We start from the raw sequence: 19,528 nt of genomic DNA, 5'->3' as shown, positions 1-19,528 counted from the left end.
ATTTCCAGACTGCACTCCCCTCCCCTCCTTCACTTCCTCCTCTGGCCTTCACCAAAGCACAGGCTGACGAGCCGTGCACATGCCCTCCTGTCTCATCTTGTCCCAGCCCACTGCCTTGGAGGCCCTCGTCTGCTTGAGTGCCACCCTCTCTCTAAAGTCAGAGCCCACTCTGCTGCAAAGGTGTATCTGACCAGAGCCGGTTCTGCTGGGACCTCTTAATGCGCCGGTCATTTCATCACTATGTTGCAATTATTACATGGCTTAAGTAATGGGCAGTTAGCGAGGGCAGATCCTGGTCTCTCCACGCCACTAACTGCCTGTTGCTAATGTTCCAAGCCCCTTGGCCTCTCTGAATCTTGTTTTCATCATCCTTAAAGTGGATGTGGGTTAAATCCTTTCCGTCTATGATATTGTATAATTTTATGTTACTTGATTGTCCCCACTGACCTGACGTCTGGAACATTCTCTTGTGTGTTTTAGTCCGTGCCAGGACAGTTTGCACCAGCTTTTACTCACAGGAAATATTTAATAACGCGAGGTGTTTTACAGGTGGGAAATACTGCGTGAAGTCGGCTCTTGACCTTGACCGACTTCTGGAGACGGCATCTGGTAGATGACCAGTCAGGACTTGGCTGTTGTCTTTTCAGCACTAGTTTATGACAAACGTGTGAGGTCAAGTCTGCTGCGAAACCCACTGTAACTTTCCGGAGGGCCACAGATCTTGATCTGCTGTTTTGCAATCTGGTACGTCCTGAAACCAAAGACAGCTTTTCTTTAACTGGAGTGAAAGCAACAGGTTCCAAACTTACTGAAGTGATCAGGAAATGGAAAGGTGAATCAGTCTGATTGCCTGTGGTGCCGGCTCACCCTGTACCCCAGAAGTATGTAGTTATTACAGGCTAATCAAAAATTAAGATCAGAAAGATTCGAGCAGGGTGGCGGAGTCCCCCAATGCGGAGGGTGAATGAGTGTCCCCAGGCAGTCTCTGCTGTGGGGTCACATAAGTGACAATGTGTGTGCTACATGGTCTTTACAAAAATCAAACACCATTCCCAGTTGCAAGGGTTTCGGGTGAGGGACTGTGGTGCCGTATGGCATTTCTCAACAGAGGCGCCCTTGGCACCAGGGTGGGCTGGTCTTTGGGCTCTTCAGACATGGCACCTCCACACGGGTCCCCGCCTCTTTGGCCCCTCCCCCAGTCCTGAGCCTGGTTCCAACACAACTTCTGTGTTCAGCTGTGTTACCAATTAGGGTTTTTTTTTTTTTCCTAAGATTTGATTGCATGAAGATCTCATTTATCTTGATTTCTAAATTTCTGGTACCCGAGCAGGTGCGTGTGCTCCCTCACCCTGATCCTTGCCTGGGGATCAGTGCCTTCAGGACTCCTGAACCAGGAATGCTCTTCCTCTTCCAACCAAAGCAGAGGCTCTGAGCCGGGCGGGGATGCCCTCAGGGTGGGGGGCGCTTGCTGGAGGTTGGCATTTTGGTTTAACACAGAGGAGTCTCTGTAATCCCCTCACCTCAGCTGAATTAGCAGCTCACAAAGAGCAGCTAAGCCTGGCTCCTGGAGGCATTTTCTATATCTGGTTCTTAGGAGGCCAACTGAGCCTTGTTTTCTTAGTGAAGACATTTCAGTAAGTTCATAGGAAATGGAATTCAACATACAAGATTGCTTTGGTGCAAAAAAAAAAAAAAAAAATGGAATCCATGCAACACACATTTTTAAAAACTTCTTATTTATTTCAGAGACACAGGGAGAACACTTTGACCTGCTAGTTCACTCCCCAGATGTCTGCTACGGCTGGGAGCTGGGAATTCAATCCAGGTCTCCCACGTGGTGGCAGGGATCCCAGTACTTGAGCCCTCATCAGCTGCTCCCAGGGTGTACAGTAGCAGGAAACTAGAAATGGGAATGGACTTGGGAATCAAACCCAGGTACTCCAATATGCCCGGTGTCCCACCTTGCAGCTTAGCCACGAGGTCAAAGCCCCATTCCCCATAAAACACATAGATTATGGAAAAAAAAAACTATTTTGAAGTCAGCTCATACTTTTAATTCTGTTTTTCTACACACTATTTGATATATCCTCATATTTCTGTCTGGGAAATGCAGCTTCTCATTGGAGAGTCAGTTTGTTCCTTAATCCCTGCAGTTGCTGCCATCCAATGTTTTAGGTTTGCAAAGGCAATTTTTTTTTTTTTTTTTGGACAAGCAGAGTGGACAGTGAGAGAGAGAGACAGAGAGAAAGGTCTTCCTTTGCCGTTAGTTCACCCTCCGATGGCCGCTGTAGCTGGCGCACTGCGGCCAGCGCAGCGCGCCTATCCGCTGGCAGGAGCCAGGTGCTTCCTCCTGGTCTCCCCTGGGGTGCAGGGCCCAAGCACTTGGGCCATCCTCCACTGCACTCCCGGGCCACAGCAGAGAGCTGGCCTGGAAGAGGGGCAACCGGGACAGAATCTGGCGCCCCGACCGGGACTAGAACCCGGTGTGCCGGCGCCGCAAGGCGGAGGATTAGCCTAGTGAGCCGCGGTGCCGGCCTGCAAAGGCAAATTTAAGGCATTATGGTGCAGTAGGTTAAGTGGCCTCTTGGGACACCCACATCCCGTACCAGAATGCCAGTTGGAGTCCTGGCTCCTCTGCTTCAACATCCTGCTAATGCATCCTGGGAGGCAGCAGCTGACGTCTCAAGAGCTTGAATCTGTGCCACCCACAAGGGGACCCTGATGCAATTCCAGGCTCCTGGCTTTGGCCTGGCCCACCCCTGGCTGTTGGGGGCATATGAGGAGTGAATGACCAGATGGAAGATCTCCCTCTCTCTCTCTCACTCTCGCTCATTTGCTCTCGCTCTGCTTTTCAAGTTGTTTAACATAAATAAATCAACATTTAAAAATGGCTGCCATCTGCCATCCTAGTGGGTGCTGGTTCGAGTCCAAGTTGCTCCACTTCTGATCCAGCTCTCTGCTGATGTGCCTGGGAAAGCAACAGAGGGTGGCCCAAATCCTTGAGCTACATCCACATAGGAGACCTGGATAAAGTTTCTGGCTCCTGGCTTTGGCCTGGCCTAGCCCTGGTCTTTGTGGCTATTTGGGGAGTAAACCAGCAGATGAAAGATCTCTCTCTCTCTCCCTCTCTCTCTGTAGTCTATAAATAAATAAATTTTTAAAAAAGTTGCAAAACTATATTAGCACAGAGTCCAAAGTGTTCCACTGCACCTTATTCATTTTCTTCAACAAGAAGTGAGAACAGTGATGACTCAGTTTTCAGTGTCATAGGACGGGCCAGGCTAGGCTAGGAGAACCCTATTTCTGGCCTTTCTATGAGGTAGGAGCCGACTCCCTTCCTTTCTTTCTTTTGTTTTCTTTTTCTTTCTTTTTTTTTTTTAAGATTTATTTATTTATTTGAAAGGCAGAGTTACAGAGAGGGAAAGGTCTTCCATCCACTGGTTCACTCCCCAAATGGCCACAATGGTCGGAGCTGGGCCGATCCGTAGCCGGGAGCCAGGAGCTTCTTCTGGGTCTCCCACGCCAGTGCAGGGGCCCAAGGACTTGAGCCATCCTCTACTGCTTTCCCAGGCCATCAGCAGACTGGGTCAGAAGAGGAGAAGCCAGAACTCGAACCGGCGCCAATATGGGATGCCGGCGCTGCAGGCGGCGGCTTTACCCGTTACGCCACAGCTCCAACCCCCACTCCCTTCCTTTGTCCTCAGCCCCTAGGTGTCCCTGGATAGTTCGGAATGCATGAGTCCACCGCTCCCTCTTTACTGAAGGGCATGTCTTTTTTTTTTTTTTTTTTTTTTTTTTGACAGGCAGAATTAGAGAGAGAGAGAGAGAAGTCTTCTTTTCCCTTGGTTCACCCCCGAACTGGCCGCTACGGCCAGTGCATTGTGGCCAGCGGGCTGCGCTGATCCGAAGCCAGGAGCCAGGTGCTTCTCCTGGTCTCCCATGCAGGTGCAGGGCCCAAGCACTTGGGCCATCCTCCACTGCACTCCCTGGCCACAGCAGAGAGCTGGCCTGGAAGAGGAGCAACTGGGACAGAATCCGGCACCCCGACCGGGACTAGAACCCTGAGTGCTGGCGCTGCAGGCGGAGGATTAGCCTAGTGAGCCGTGGCGGCCTTTGTCCCCATTTAGCAGTGATGGCCTTCCCTGTGGGAACTTCGAGCAGCTTCTCCCACCATTAAATAACCTGCTTCACGGAGTCTGAGCCGTAGTAGCTGCGGCCTCGCTGCTTTAACCTATTGCAGTCCCCCGAGATCCTCACTTCCTGTCTCTGACACAACAGTTTCCATAAATACCCTCAAGCATCCTCCTAGATGCTGTCTACTCATCTCCTCCTCCATTAAGGACGATGTTCCCCCGACCACGCCTGGCACCTGTTGCGTGGGCTTCCTCTGAACACACCTCTGCCCACAGACGTGGAGCCATAGTTCCCTGGCCCCAAGACGATTTGTGGGCTTCTGCCCATCGTCTTTACGCTGGGAAAAGATGAGATACAATCTGATCGGAATTAATCGGGGCAACGAAATTTCCCATCGTGCCCCATGGAATACTTTTCCTAAGCCCTGTGGGTTGACCCCTTGTGCTCCCGTCATCAGGGAGTTTCATGTCAGTATCAGGACAGAAGCGGGAGCTTCCTTCTCCAGGACTGATCCCTTTAAGCCACCCCGCGTCTGCCCACCCCTGCCTTTGACATCGCCCCCTTGCTTCCGGGGGCACACGATCTGCAGTGGTAACTCCCCTTTATTGTCTGTGTTTTTGTAATGCCTGCTACTCACTCTGAATAAAATTCATAGAAAATATGACCTCTCTGTATACATGAAATGTTTAAAGGCAATACAGTGCCTCAACTGTAATCTGAAAAAGAAATAAAAAGTTAGTAATAATATACTATCTTTTTTTTATTAAAGATTTATTTATTTTGAAAAAGTTAGAGAGAGAGAGAGAGAGAGAGAGAGAGAGAGGTCTTCCATCCACTGTTACTACCCACATGGCCACAACAGCCAGGGCTGGGCTGGGCTGGGCTGAAACCAGGAGCCAGGAGCTTCTTTCAGGTCTCCCACGTGGGTGCAGGGGCCCAAGGACTTGGGCCATCTTCTACTGCTTTCCCAGGCCACAGCAGAGAGCTGGATTGGAAGTGGAGTAGCTGGGAATGGAACTGGCGCCCATATGAGATGCTGGCATCACAGGTGGCAGCTTTAATCTGCTACGACACAGTGTCAGCCCCCTTGTATTTTTTAAGACATACTTATTTATTTGAAAAGCAGAGTTACAGAGAGAGTAGGGGAGAGAGAGAGAGAGCGAGAGAGAGAGAGAGAGGAGAGAGACATCTTCCATCCACTGGTTCATTCCCCAAGTGACTGTAATGGCTGGGGCTGGGGCAGGCTGAAGCTAGGAGCTTGGAACTCTATCTGGTTCTCCCGTATGGGTGGCAGGGACACCTAGCACTTGAGCCATTTTCCACTGTCTTCTCAGGCGCATTAGCAGGGAGCTGGATCAAAGTGGAGCAGCCAGGACATGAACCAGCACCCGTAGGGGATGCTGGTGTCACAGGCAATGGCTTAACCCACCATGCCACAGTGCTGGCTCAACATCCTGTGTTCTATTAGGCATTTGCTTGTCCATGGCCACACAAAAGATGGAAGCATGCAGTCAGACGTTTGAACACAGCACTACAGAGGATGTAATCTCCACAAAGGTCTGCAAGCTACAATTGTGTTGTGTGGCTCCAATACCCAGAGAAGTACTCCGGGTGCCGACAGGATTTTCCAAAAATCCTGGACCGTTCTTGGTAAAGTGTCAAAAAACATAAAGTACTGTGTCCCCTCAATTTGCATGCTAATGAGCTTCCTGGAAAATTCAGCCAGTGTTAAAACCATGCAAAATCCCCTGTGCTTATTTCAGAAAGAAAGTTGAGTTATAGGCATGCATAATTACAAGTGGGCTTTTCACCTTTGTAAAGTCCACTGGAACATTCTAATGTCACACAGAAAGTTCGTTTGTGGCATGTGTGGGAATTGCAGACTGTGGGGGATTCCAGGTCCCACCTCTAGGTGCTTGAAGCACTGCCCACCCATCAGGGTGCTGACAAGCCTGCCTCCTTCCATCAACCCCTACCCCTGCCACACACTGACAGAAGGGCCCGGGGCCAGGACCTGGGATGCCTGTGCTTTTGGCCTGCCCTATAGTATCTCAGTATTTTTAGAAAAGATTTATTTTTAAGAGGCAGACTGACAGAGAGAGAGAGAGAATATCTTCCGTTGGCTGGGGCTGGGCCAGACTGCGGCCAGGAGCCTGGAACTCCATCCAGGTCTCCTATGTGGGTGGCAGGGGCCCAAGCACCTGGGCCATCTTGCACTGCCTTCCCAGCCGCAGTAGCAGGGAGTTGGTTTAACAGCACCTAGGGGGCCGGCACTGTGGCATAACAGGTAAAGCCACCGTCTATAGTGCCAGCATCCCATATGGGCGCCGGTTTAAGAGCTAGCTGCTCCACTTCCAATCCAGCTCTCTGCTGTGGCCTGGGAAGGCAGTGGAAGATGGCCCAAGTCCTTAGGCCCCTGCACCCACGTGGGAGACCTGGAAGAAGCTCCTGGCTCCTGGTTTCGGATCGGCGCAGCTCTGGCCGTTGCAGCCATCTGGGGACTGAACCAGCGGATGGAGGACCTCACTCTCTCTCTCTCTTTCTGCCTCTCCTTCTCTCTCTGTGTAACTCTTTCAAGTAAAATAAAATAAATCTTTAAAAACAAAAAACAGCACCTCAGCTTCTGCGAGCCCCAGGTGTCACCTCCTACAGTGTCACCGGCGTGCTCTTCTGCGACAGTGATCCCCCCGCTGGGGTCCCAAGCCCATCTCCAGCCCGGAGCTGCCTTGCCCATGTCCTGTGAACACTGCAGAATTTGAGCATCAAGGTGCAGCTCATGCTGGGTCCCTGGCTCATGTCTCTTCCTGTATCCTCTTCTCAAGGAGTGCACCGCCTTGCCCAAGCCTGAAGTCAGGTGTCGCCTTCCACTCCTCCTCTCAGTCTGCTACCCAGGAAGCACCCAGCGTGTCTGAACAACTCTTCACCGACTCTATGTCTCACTAGCCTTCTCTATTGTGGGTTGACTGCTCAGTGCTTGTTAGCATTTAGGATTGCAGCCTCTATATTTACCATCTGGGCTGGAGGAAGACCTGTGGGTGCCCTCAGCACTGACAGTATTAGGGTTCCATAAGTAAAAATAAACGAAGCACCCCTGTGTTTATTGCAGCATTATACACAGTAGCCAAAGTATTGGCTAAACATAAATGTCCATTAACAGATAACTGGAGGCCGGCACTTGTGGTGTAGCATCTCATATGGGTGCCGGTTCGAGTCTCGGCTGCTCCTCTTCTGATCCAACTCTCTGCTTGTAAAACAGCAGAAGGTGGTCTAAATCCTTGAGCCCCTGCACCAGTGTGGGAGACCCGGAAGAAGCTCCTGGCTTTGGATTGGCTCAGATCCGGCCGTTACGACCATTTGGGGAGTGTACAAACGGATAGAAGACCTCTCTCTCTCTCTCCCTCTTTCTCTCTGTCTCTCCCTCTGTCTGTATCTCTGCCTCTTAAATAAAATAAATAAATCTTTTAAAAAAAACCAAAAACATGATTGGAGATAAGAGAAATAAAATGCGGTATATGAGCATATACACAATGGAATGCTATTAAGCTACACGAAAGAAGGAAATCTTTGCCATTGTGACAAGGATAGATTTGGAGGAGATTATAAGTGAAGCCAGGCACGGGCAAACAAATGCCACATAACTCACTCATGTGGAGCTATGTCAGATATTAAATGACTCCCATGACTCAATCTGTCACATGACTCAGGTCTCACGTAGAGTCTAAGAAAGTTGATCGCATGGAGCTAGAGCGGAATTCTGGTGGTTACCAGGTGCAGGGGTGGCTTTAGGGGATGTCGGTTGAAGGATAGGAAGTTTCATGAAGGTAGGAATAAGTACAACCTGGTGACTGCTGTTAAATACTGTAGTCTCAAAAAATGCCAAGAGGCTGGATATCACAAAAATGACAACTACGTGAGGTAATGCTTATGTTAACTATATAGACTTAGTCACTGCACAAGGTATGCATATTTTTTCAAAAAATACTGAAATTAAATACAAAGGTCTTCAAAATGTTTATGGAAAATGTGTACGAGGAAGAAACTATGCATAGACAAAATTTTTTTTTTTTTTTTGACAGGCAGAGTGGACAGTGTGAGAGAGAGAGAGAGAGAGAAAGGTCTTCCTTTTGCCGTTGGTTCACCCTCCAATGGCCGCCGCTGCAGCCGGCGCACCACGCTGATCCGATGGCAGGAGCCAGGATCCAGGTGCTTTTCCTGGTCTCCCATGGGGTGCAGGGCCCAAGCACCTGGGCCATCCTCCACTGCACTCCCTGGCCATAGCAGAGAGCTGGCCTGGAAGAGGGGCAACCGGGACAGAATCCGGCGCCCCAACCGGGACTAGAACCTGGTGTGCCGGCGCCGCAAGGTGGTGCATAGACAAAATTTTTGCATCAACATAAACTTATCTTTTAAAAAATTATTTGAAAGGCAGAATTACAGAGATGGGGAGGGGAGAGTGAGAGAGAGAGAAAGTTACATTCACTGGCTCACTCTCCAAATGGCCACAACAGCCAGGGCTGGGCCAGGCCAAAGTCAGGAGCCAGGAGCTTCATCTGGGTCTCCCACATGGATGGCAGGAGCCCAAGCACTTGGGCCATCCTCTGCTGCTTTCCTAGGTGCATTAGCAGGGAGCTGAATGGGAAGTGGAACAGCTGGGACTCTGGCACACATATGGGATGCCAGCGTTGCAGGCAGTGGCTTAATCCACTGTGCCACAGTGCTGTCCCCAAAATAAAACCTTATTCTTTAACTCTAGTTTTTGCAAAGTTTTGGAAGTACCCTTTTACTGATTTTCTGTCAATTACATACATTTTAAAAATTAATACAAAAAGACAAAAATTAATTCAATTTTATATAACAATTTATGTATTTATTTTACTTATAAAGGAGCAGAGAGGCAGAGAGGTACAGAGAGAGACACAGAGAGAGCTTCCATGTACTGGTTCACTCTCCACATGCCTCCAATGGCCAGGGCTGGGCCGGTTGAAGCCAGGGGCTAGGAATGCAGTCCAAATCTCCCACGTGGCAGAAATCTAATTACTCTTTTTTTCTTTTAAATGTTTTTATTAATTCGAAAAAGAGTGAGAGACAGAATCAGACAAAGATCTTTCATCTGCTGGCTCACTCTTCAAATGTACCCAACAGCTGGGGCTGAGCCAGGAGAAACCAGAACCTAGGGGCTCCATCAGGATCTCCCAGATGTGTGGCAGGGACCTCACCTGCTGTTTCCTGGGGTGCGCATGAGCAGGAAGCTGGAATCAGGAGCAGAGCTGGGACTGGGGCCCAGGCATTCTGATTTGGAATGCGGGTTTTTTTTTTTGTTGTTGTTGTTGTTGTTGTTTTTGACAGGACAGAGAGAGAGAGAGAGAGAGAGAGAGAGAGAGAGAGAGAAAGGTCTTCCTTTTACCATTGGTTCACCCTCCAATGGCCACTGCAGCCAGCGAACTGCGCTGATCCAAAGCCAGGAGCCAGGTGCTTCTCCTGGTCTCCCATGGGGTGCAGGGCCCAAGCACTTGGGCCATCCTCCACTGCCTTCCCAGGCCACAGCAGAGAGCTGGCCTGGAAGAGGGGCAACCAGGACAGAATCCGGCGCCCCGACCGGGACTAGAACCCGGAGTGCCGGCACCGCAGGTGGAGGATTAGCCTATTGAGCTGCGGTGCCGGCTGGAATGTGGGTTCTTAACCAGTGTCTTAACAAGTAGGCCAAACACTCATCCCTTTGTGTTATTTAGAGTGGCCACATATACCTAAGACAGTGAACCTGGGACAGGGGGGCTGTACCTGTGTGCAGGTCTACTTTGAGAAGAGATGGTGATGAGGAATTGGACGTGAGGCCCCTCCCTCTAGAAATCCTGCACAACATTTCAGAAGGGAGGAACGAGGAATGTGGGCCCCCCCGTCCCCCTCCCCCAGCCAAGGCCAGGCAGTGTTCATCTATCTATCTATCTATCTATCTATCTATCTATCTATCTATTTATTTATGTGAATGAAATATCATGTAAGCCTGACTCCTTATTATGGGCTGGTGAACAAAAGAGGTGCCAGGACGTCTCCAGAATATGCTAACTACATACAGGAATAGGCCCAAGAGTTTCTCCCTGTCTTCTGGTTTTTCCTTGGAACTTTTTATTTGCAAGTGACTTCACACTTACAGAATACACAGCACTTTCTCGTGCTCGGCATCCAGGTGCACCAGGTGTTAACGTTTGCCCCATTTGCTTTGCCTTTTGTGTTCTCTCCCCTCTCTTTCTGGATAATTGTTTTTCTGAGCCATTTAAGAGCAAGCATCTGTCTTATTCTGTTTTCTGTTGCTGATAGCACAATACTACAGCCTGGGTAAGTTTTTTTTTTTTTTTTTTTTTTTTTTTTTTTTTTTAAGGTGAATGTTTTGGGGCCGGCGCCATGGCTCACTTAGTTAATCCCCCACCTGTGGCGCCGCCATTCCATATGGGCGCCAGGTTCTAGTCCCAGTTGCTCCTCTTTCAGTCCAGCTCTCTGCTGTGGCCCGGGAAGGCAGTGGAGGATGGCCCAAGTGCTTGGGTCCTGCACCCGTGGGAGACCAGGAAGAAGCACCTGGCTTCTGGCTTCGGATTGGCACAGCGCCGGCCGTAGTGGCCATTTGGGGAGTGAACCAACGGAGGGAAGACCTTTCTCTCTGTCTCTTTCTCTCTCACTATAACTCTACCTGTCAAATAAAATAAATAAATAAATAAAATTAATTAAGGTGAATGTTTTAAAGATTCTTTTTAAAATGTATGTTACAGAGTTATAGAGAGGGAGAGACAGGGAGAAAGGTCTTCCTTCCGTTGGTTCACTCTCCAAATGGCTGCAATGGCTGGAGCTGGGCCGATTGGAAGCCAGGAGCCAGGAGCTTCTTCTGGGTCTCCCATGAGGGTGCAGGGGCCCATGTGGGAAGCTGGAGCCGCAGGCAGAGCTTAACCTACTACACAGAGCCAGCCCCCAGGGGAAGTTTTAAAGAAAGGCATATTTTGGCTCATGGTCCTGGTCCAGGGTTGAGGGATTGCATCTGGTGGTGGCTTTTTGCAGGCAGAGTCCTAAGATGGCCCAGGGTTTCCCACGGCAAGAGACAGGGTGTCTGGCTTTTGTAGCTGACTCACTCTACAGATAATCCTTAACTCATTAACCTATCAATCACATGAATGGATTAATCCATTAATCTACTCATGAGGACAGAGCCCTGATCACCTCTTAAAGGTCTCACCTGGTCCCACGTCTTTTTTTTTTTTTTCTTTTTTAAGATTTATTTATTTATTTGAAAGGCAGAGTTACGGAGAGGCAGAGGCAGAGAGAGAGAGAGATCTTCCATCCCCTGGGTCACTTCTCAAATGGCCACAATGGCCAGGGCTGAGCCAGACCGAAACCAGGAACTAGGACCCTCGTCTAGGGCTTCCACAGGGGTGCAGTGGCCCAAGAACCTGGGCCATCTTCTGCTGCTTTCCCAGGCCATAACACAGAGCTGGATCAGAAGTGGAGCAGCCGGGACTCAAACCAGCGCCCATATGGGATGCCGGCGCTGCAGGTGGCAGGCAGCTCTACCTGCTACACCACAGTGCCGGCCCCTGGTGCCACCTCTTAATATCTCATAATAGGGATTAAATTTCAACAAGTTTCCCTAGGAGACAAATCATATTCAATCCGTAACAGTTGCCTACAGTGTGGCCCTTTATCTCTAAATATTTCAGTGTAGATTTCACAAGGATACAGGTATTCTTTTACATAACCTTGAGTGAGTTGAACATGGATACGATACGTTATCTAATCTGCTGGTTGTTTTCCAGTTTTGTCGGTTGACCCAATGTCCTTTGGAATGTTTTCTCTCCTCCAGTACAAAGGGTCACACAATGCAGTCCAGTCTGTTGTCTTGTCTCTTTAGTCACCTTTAATCTAGAATAGTTCCTAACCTGTCTTTGTGGTTTTTTATTATTATTATTTTATTTTATTTTTTGACAGGCAGAGTGGACAGTGAGAGAGAGAAACAGAGAGAAAGGTCTCCTTTTTGCCGTTGGTTCACCCTCCAATGGCTGCCGCGGCCGGCGCACTAAGGCCAGCGCGCACTGCGCTGATCCGAAGCCAGGAGCCAGGTGCTTCTCCTGACTTGGAGGAGAAGAAGAGCTGGCTTGGAAGAGGGGCAACCGGGACAGAATCCGGTGCCCTAACTTGGACTAGAACCCGGGGTGCCAGCACCACAGGCGGAGGATTAGCCTATTGAGCCGCGGCGCTGGCCATCTTTGTGTTTTGAGATGTTGACATATTTGACAAATACAAGTTTCCCCCCTCTCCTCCCCTTTTTTAAAAATAGAATGTTTTTTGGGACTTGTCTGATGCTGCCTCGTGTTTAGGTTCCATTCCCAGCTGGTGCACGCATGAGTAAAACTGTGTTCTTTTTAGGACGTTACATCCATAGGCACTAGGTGTCCATGTGCCCCCTGGACATGATGTTTAGTTTTGATCACCTGGTCAGGGTGTTGTCCAGTTTCTCCTCTGGGTATTTACCATTGTCTCCTGGCTACTAACACAATCTGAGGGAGGCACCTTAAGAGCATCTGAGGGGCTGGTGCTGTGGTGAAGTGGGTTAAAGCCCCAGCCTGCAGTGCCGGCATCCCATATGGGCACCAGGTTCGAGTCCCAGCTGCTCCTCTTCCAATCCAGCTCTCTGCTATGACCTGGAAAAGCAGTAGAAGTTGGCCCAAGTCCTTGGGCTCCTGCACCCGCGTGGGAGACCTGGAAGAAGTTCCTGGCTCTTGGCTTCAGATCAGCCGCAGCTCTGGCCGTTGTGGCCATTTGGGGAGTGAACCAGCGGAATGGAAGACCTCTCTCTCTCCGTCTCTACCTCTCTCTGTAACTCTTTCAAATAAATTATTCTTAAAAAGAAAAAGAGCATCTGAACCCCCTACTCCTCTTGAGTACTTTGCCTCTGGATTTACCTTTGGGGTTTGCAGGTGTTTTTTTTGGATCCCAGCCCAAGGAGAGGGCGTTCCCAGCTCTCTAGAGCCAGGTAGCCTAGTTCGGAGGTCATGGCCCATGTGCGAGGGTGGGGCGTGCTGGGCCCAGCCCTGTTGAAGTATATCCCCATGGTTGCTTTCCTCTTCCTACTTCCAAGAGAAACAAAAGCACACTCAGCACCTGCTCAGCTGACCTATGAGGACGTTATTGTGAAACCCTGGGGTATAAGAAGAAGCTAATGCTCTCTCTGTGTGTCTGTGAGCAGCCTGCGACAGGTAAGACTTGGACTCACTCAAAGATCAAGGACGTGTGAGTTGTCAGTATTGTGCTCCACAGGAGAGCTCAACCAGAGCTGGAGAGTTAGGTGCACTGAGGAGTCTGGGGGGGAGGGGCTGTGGCGGGTTAAGTGGGATGCACAGGCCTGTCGTTAAGCAGGATGATCTTTGAGTGGGCCGGGAAGGAGAGGCAGATGTGGGTAAGCAGAGCAGAGAGAGCAGGGCGTTCTGGTGGAGGACTCTTGTGAGCAGAGACCTTAGACAGGAGCATAGACAGATGTGGAGTGACTACGGGACAGGAATGACCAACCAGACTGGAGAGGCCCACGGGCTGGTGCAGGAAATAGCATCTACCTCCTTTTGCTTGGTAAAGTAGTTCGTCAGCAAATTTTATTTCAAAGTTATTTGAAAGCCAGAGTGACAAAGAGGGAGATAGAGAGAGATCCCATCCGCTGGTTCACTCCCCGCACGGCCACAATGGCTTGAGCTGGTCCATGGCGAGGCTAGAACCTTGGAACTCCATCTGGGTCTCCCATGGGGTGACAGGGGCCCAAACATCTGGGCCATCATCCAGCACATTAGCAGCGAGCTGGATCATGTGGGATGCAGCTGGGGCAGGCTAACCTGCCTAACCTGCTGAGCAGCAATGCTGGCCCCTAGAACTTCTGTTTTTAAATAGTTGACACTTTTTTCACAGCATTGTTCTTTGTCAAATGCTGGGGGAACCGTCTGCACTCCTTCCATTGTATCTTTTTTTAAAAGGATTTATTTATTTATTTGTGAGATAGACAGTGAGAGGGAGAGACAGAGAGAGAGGTCTTCCATCCACTGGTTCACTTCCCAAATGACCACAATGGCCAGAGCTGAGCCGATCTGAAGTCAGGAGCCAGGAGCTTCTTCCGGGTCTCCCACGCGAGTGCAGGGGCCTAAGCACTTGGGCCGTCTTCCACTGTTTTTCCATGCCGTAGCAGAGAGCTGGATTGGAAGAGGACCAGCCAAGACTAGAACCAGTGCCCATATGGGATGCTGGAGCCACAGGCAGAGGATTAACCTACTGTGCCACAGCACCAGGCCCTCGGTTGTGTCTTGAGGTTTTCTGAACACCTCTGTGTGAACACTGATTCTGCACACGGGAGCCAGCTGCAGCTAGCTGGACGCAGGAGGGTAGGATGTGGCTGCTAAGCCCTGGTGGGAACCTGGGGCACAGTGTGATGGGGAGGTGGGGAAGAGGTTGCTGGCCTCACTGCTCCAAATTGATTGGGGTCTCCTTTGTGTGCCCTGGATCTGCTGATCTGAATGTGGAGCCCCCAGAGCTGCTGAGCGTAGAATCCATAGCCACACTGCTGGGTTCAAATCCTGGTCCTGGCACTACTGGTCCTGTGACCTTGAGAAAGCTAGCTCACCTGTGTGGGGAGAATAATAGTCCCTGTCTATCGCAAAAGATTTGTGTGAGAATTAAATGAGATAGTATATGCTTAAGTTCTTAGAACGTGTCTGTCACATATGAAGCTATTATTGTTATGATTACAGTTACGGTTTTGTGTTTGAGGGTTGTGGTTTCTCCCCTCATTCCCGTCTGCCTTCCATCTGCAGGAGGTTCATACAATTCCTCTCTTGCTTGCTGGTAATGCATTTATTCTCCCTAGATGATGGGTTTTCTGTCATTTTCAGGGCCTTTGGGGAGGCATGCCTTGGCCCTTGGCTGGCTGTCTTGGTACAGTCATGCATTTCCTTCAAGTTCTTTCTGAGTAGGTATGGGCGTATTCTTCTTATCTGTAATGGATCCATGCTCATATGCGTCAGCTCACCCGTGAGCCTGGCTCAGGGCGGGACTGGCCACCTGGTCTGAGTCACCTAATGCTATCTCCATCCTTTGCAAGACCAGGAGGCGATGACTTCACGGCCTTCCTCAGGCTGATTTGTGGCTGTGCTAATGAATGTAATGGGTCCTCTCTTTACTTTGTCAAAAGGAATGTTAATTATTTTCAACAGGCTAATTACATGGCTAATGACAGACTGACTGAGCTAAGATTCCCTTTAATTACTCTTGCCTAACTGCTGTTGGGAGCCATATTTTGAGGATGTTGCAAGGCTTGGTGCTTTCTCCATAGATGGAGCTGTCCAGCGAGAGACTCAGCCAGGGCTAGGGTTGCTGGGATTAAGCCACGTGGTGGAAGTGCTAGTCTGGCTTGGGTCAGTGTCCAGTCAAGTGGATGCAGGCCTTCCCTGTGGGCTATTACTTGAAGGAGAGGGACAGTAAGAATAATCTCTTTGTGAACTACCTGTTTTTGACTCGTGCCTGGTCTCCAGCCTTCATGAGTGCTGCTGGGAGGAGATGGTCAATGGGTGCCAGGTTGCTGACCACCGTCTGCTGAGTCATCCTCTCTCCCAACCTAGGGGAAATGACTAAGTCTGAGCAGCGGCCAGGAGGGAGATTTGGAGCCCCCAAGCTACACCTGCCCACTGAGACTGAGCCACCTTGCTAGGAGTCTGACATAGCTTGTCCTCAGTTCTTTGCCTTTCTGTCTGCACAGAGCAGAGCCATTGGTTTTTATAGCAGCAGTGGGGGCAAGTGGCCTTCAGGTGTGTGATCCTTGAGCCAGCCGGGTATGTTCCAGATGGAGGAGAATCATCCGTGCTAATCACAGTTTTCCTGTTTGCAAATGACAACTAGAATAGAACTATTCTCTCAAAAAGTTTTTTTTTAAAGATTTATTTTATTTATTTGAAAGAGTTCCAGAGAGAGGGGGAAACAGAGAGAGAGAGAGAGAGAGAGAGAAAGAGGTCTTTCATCTGCTGGTTTACTCCCCAGATGGCCACAATGGCCAGAGCTGTGCTGATCTGAAGCCAGGAGTGTCTTCCAGGTCTCCCACGTGGGTGCAGGGGCCCAAGCACTTGGGCCATCTTCTACTGCTTTCCCAGGCCATAACAGAGAGCTGGATCGGAAGTGGAGCAGCTGGGACTTGAACTGTACCCATATGGGATGCCGGCACTGCAAACTAGGGCTTTAACCCACTACGCCACAGCGCCGGCCCCTCAAAATATTTTGCATACAGTTATCTGTTGACTGTCAAATGATCTTTCTTTGGCTGGCATGAAAAAACTCAAAGAAATGCATGATCATCAGGACACCGGGAACTGTGAGTGATGAGGCTGAAATCTGCTGGTGACTGAAGGCAGTGGTGGGGCTCTCTCAGAGGGCCTGACCAACAGGAGGAATTGGTAAACAGAAAATTACAGGAGCCATTGTTACAGGCTCAGTTCTTACGCCAAGCCCCACCAGCGCAGGCTAAAAATCAAAATGGAGTCACTCACGCTGAAGTTCCGTGTCATCAGGCTGAAACTCAGCTGGTTCTGACCTTCTGAAAAATCAGGGCCGGCGCCGCGGCTCACTAGGCTAATCCTCCGCCTGCGGCGCTGGCACACCAGGTTCTAGTCCCGGTCGGGGCGCCAGATTCTGTCCCGGTTGCCCCTCTTCCAGGCCAGCTCTCTGCTGTGGCCAGGGAGTGCAGTGGAGGATGGCCCAAGTGCTTGGGCCCTGCACCCCATGGGAGACCAGGATAAGCACCTGGCTCCTGGCTTCAGATCAGCGCGGTGTGCCGGTCGCAGCGGCCATTGGAGGGTGAACCAACGGCAAAGGAAGAGCTTTCTCTTTGTATCTCTCTCTCACTGTCCACTCTGCCTGTCAAAAAAAAAAAAAAAAAAAAAAAAAAAGAAGAAGAAAAGAAAATCAGGACCACAGAGATAAACAGCCAAATTTCCCAATCAGGCCAGCTTCAATTGGCATGGGAAAGAAGTTCCCTCTCCCTCAATCCTTACACAAAAGAAATGTCACCCCGTGTCAACCAATCCCTTACTTTTTTATTGTTCTGTCTCAGCGTCCTGATCTTACACGGAAAATGATTTTGAAGTGACCAATCTGCTTTTTGTTCCTTGTTTCTGCTTTCTCAGGCTTTCGCTGTCTAAAACCAAGCCCTGCTGCTCAGCCCATCATGACATTCTCTCTGTGTTATGGAGCAAGGCATTACTGGATGCTAGAATCCAAAATAAAGTCAATTAAGATTGGGAAAAAGAAAAAGAAACAGGATAGCAGCTAGAGGCCCCAGTTTGTTAATACCCTGTGCTTCCCATTCCAGGGAAAGCTCAGACTTGCAGTGTCGGGGCTGTCAGGCTCTATTTAGGGGTTTCTCAAAGATGGCCCTAGGGCTGGTGCTGTGGCGCAGCAGGTAAAGCCACTGCCTGCAGTGCCGGCATCCCATATGGGCACCAGTTCTAGTCCCAGCTGCTTCACCTCCAACCCAGCTCCCTGCTAATGAGTCTGGGGAAGCAGCAGAGGATGGCCCAAGTGCTTGGGCTCCTGTTACCCATGTTACCTGGATGAAGCACTTGGTCCTGGCTTCAGCTTGGCTCAGTTGTGGCCATTTGGGGAGGGAGCCAGAGGATGGAAGATTTCTCTCTCTCTCTCCCTCTGTGTGTGTGTGTGTGTGTGTGTGTGTCCTTGTCTCTCTGTAACTCTGCCTTTCAAATAAATAAATAAATCTTTATAAAGCCAGATCCGGGGTTCTTACACTGCCTCTGGGACTTGCTCCATCTCTCTCTCTCTCAAACTTCTTCCATGTTCACCCGTTCACCTGCAGGTTTACGTCTTTCCAGGTCCAGTGGAAAGAAAGTGCCTCTTCTCAAAGGACAATGTTGCAATTTCATGTAGCACCCTCAATTGCTTTTAGTTTGGATTCCAGAACCAAGCAATGCTGCTCTGTAAAATAAATGTGCTGTGCTGGGCTGAGCAAAGCGGTTGGTTTTCTACACAGAGAGAGGCTGCAGAAAGCAAAACAAGGAACAAAAAGTGGATTGGTTTTCTCCAAGTTACCTTCCTTGTAAGATGAGGAACAGAACAATAGAAAAATAAGGGATAATTATAATTTTAATTATAATTAAAGTAACATCAGGTTATTTTAAGTTTTATTGATTTTTTTGTTTTGTTTTGAAAGGCAGAGAGAGAGAGAGAGAGAGAGAGCGAGAGAGAGCAGATCTATATTCTGATTCACTCCCCAGATGCCTGCAACAGCTGCTAGGCCAGGCCAAAGTCAGGGGCCTGAAACTCAGTCCCAGGTCTTAAGTATTTGGGTGGCAGGGACTCATTTTCGTGCTGCCTCCCAGGGTGCTCATTAGGAGGAAGCTGGAATCGGAAGCAGAGCAGGCACTCTGAATGGGATGCAGGTGTTCCTAGAGGCTTTTTAAAAACCATTATTTATTTGTTTGAAAGACAGATATATATATATATATATATATATATATATATATATCTTCAATATGCTGGTTCACCCCCAAAATGGCCTCAGTGGAGCCAGGAGCTTCTTCTGGTCTCCCATGCAGGTGCAGGGGCCCATGCACTTAGGCCATCTTCCATGCTTTCCCAGGCCATTAGCAGAGAGCTGGATTGAAAGAGGAGCAGCCAGGACATGAAATGAACTGGCATCCCATATGCCGGCGCTGCAGGCAGAGGCTTAACATACTACACTACAGTGCCGGCCTCAACCCCAGAGGCTTCTTTTTAGTTACAGAGAGGTGGGGGGTGGGAGGGGAGAGAGAGACAGAGAGAGAGAGAGGTCCTCCATCTGCTGGTTCACTCCCCAGATGGCTGCAATGGCCAGTGCTACACCCATCTGAAGCCAGGAGTTTCTTATGGGTCTCCCACGCAGGTGCAGAGGCCCAAGCACTTGGGCCAACTTCTACTGCTTTCCCAGGCCATAGCAGAGAGCTGGATCGGAAGTGGAGCAGCTGAGACTCGAACCCGCGCCCATATGGGATGCTGGCACTGCAGGCAGCAGCTTTACCTGCTAAGCCACAACGCTGGCCCCTCTAGAGGCTTCTTAAGCACTATGTCGAATTCCTGCTGCAGTCAGGTGGTGTTAGGCTGTCTTTCTCTGTGTAAGGATTAAGGCAGAAGGGACTTTATCTGCCAACTGAAACTGGCCTGATTGGGAAATTTGACTGTTATCACTCTAATCCTGATTTCTCAGAAGGTCAGATAAATAGCTTAGTCACTTGTAACGTTAGTGTGGGTGACTCCATTTTAATTTGCAGCCTGGTCTACTGGGGCCCAATACAGGACATGGTCCATAAGCAAGGCCTCCTGTCTTTTTTTATGTAGCACT

The 19,528-nt window shown here is 49.7% G+C and overlaps 1 protein-coding gene across 15 annotated transcripts in view; it reads left to right on the top strand.

Moving 5' to 3' along the window:
• The window catches only part of TMEM229B (transmembrane protein 229B), a 58,769-nt gene that overhangs the window by 13,878 nt on the left and 25,363 nt on the right, over nucleotides 1-19,528 (top strand). Inside the window, exon 1 of one of the 15 annotated variants that reach the window (XM_051839732.2) lies at nucleotides 721-744. The exons of 13 other annotated variants lie outside the window; for them this stretch is intronic. The gene's annotated coding sequence lies outside the window, so the exon portion shown is untranslated. Of the gene's footprint in view, nucleotides 1-720; nucleotides 745-13,232; nucleotides 13,371-19,528 lie in introns of those variants that run through there. One more of the 15 variants, XM_051839731.2, reaches the window with a different exon arrangement.

This window comes from Oryctolagus cuniculus, chromosome 20 (assembly GCF_964237555.1).
Source record: "Oryctolagus cuniculus chromosome 20, mOryCun1.1, whole genome shotgun sequence".
NCBI classification, from domain to species: domain Eukaryota; kingdom Metazoa; phylum Chordata; class Mammalia; order Lagomorpha; family Leporidae; genus Oryctolagus; species Oryctolagus cuniculus.
The sequence above is the reverse complement of the archived record's forward strand: the minus strand, read 5'-3'. Positions and strand labels throughout refer to the sequence as shown.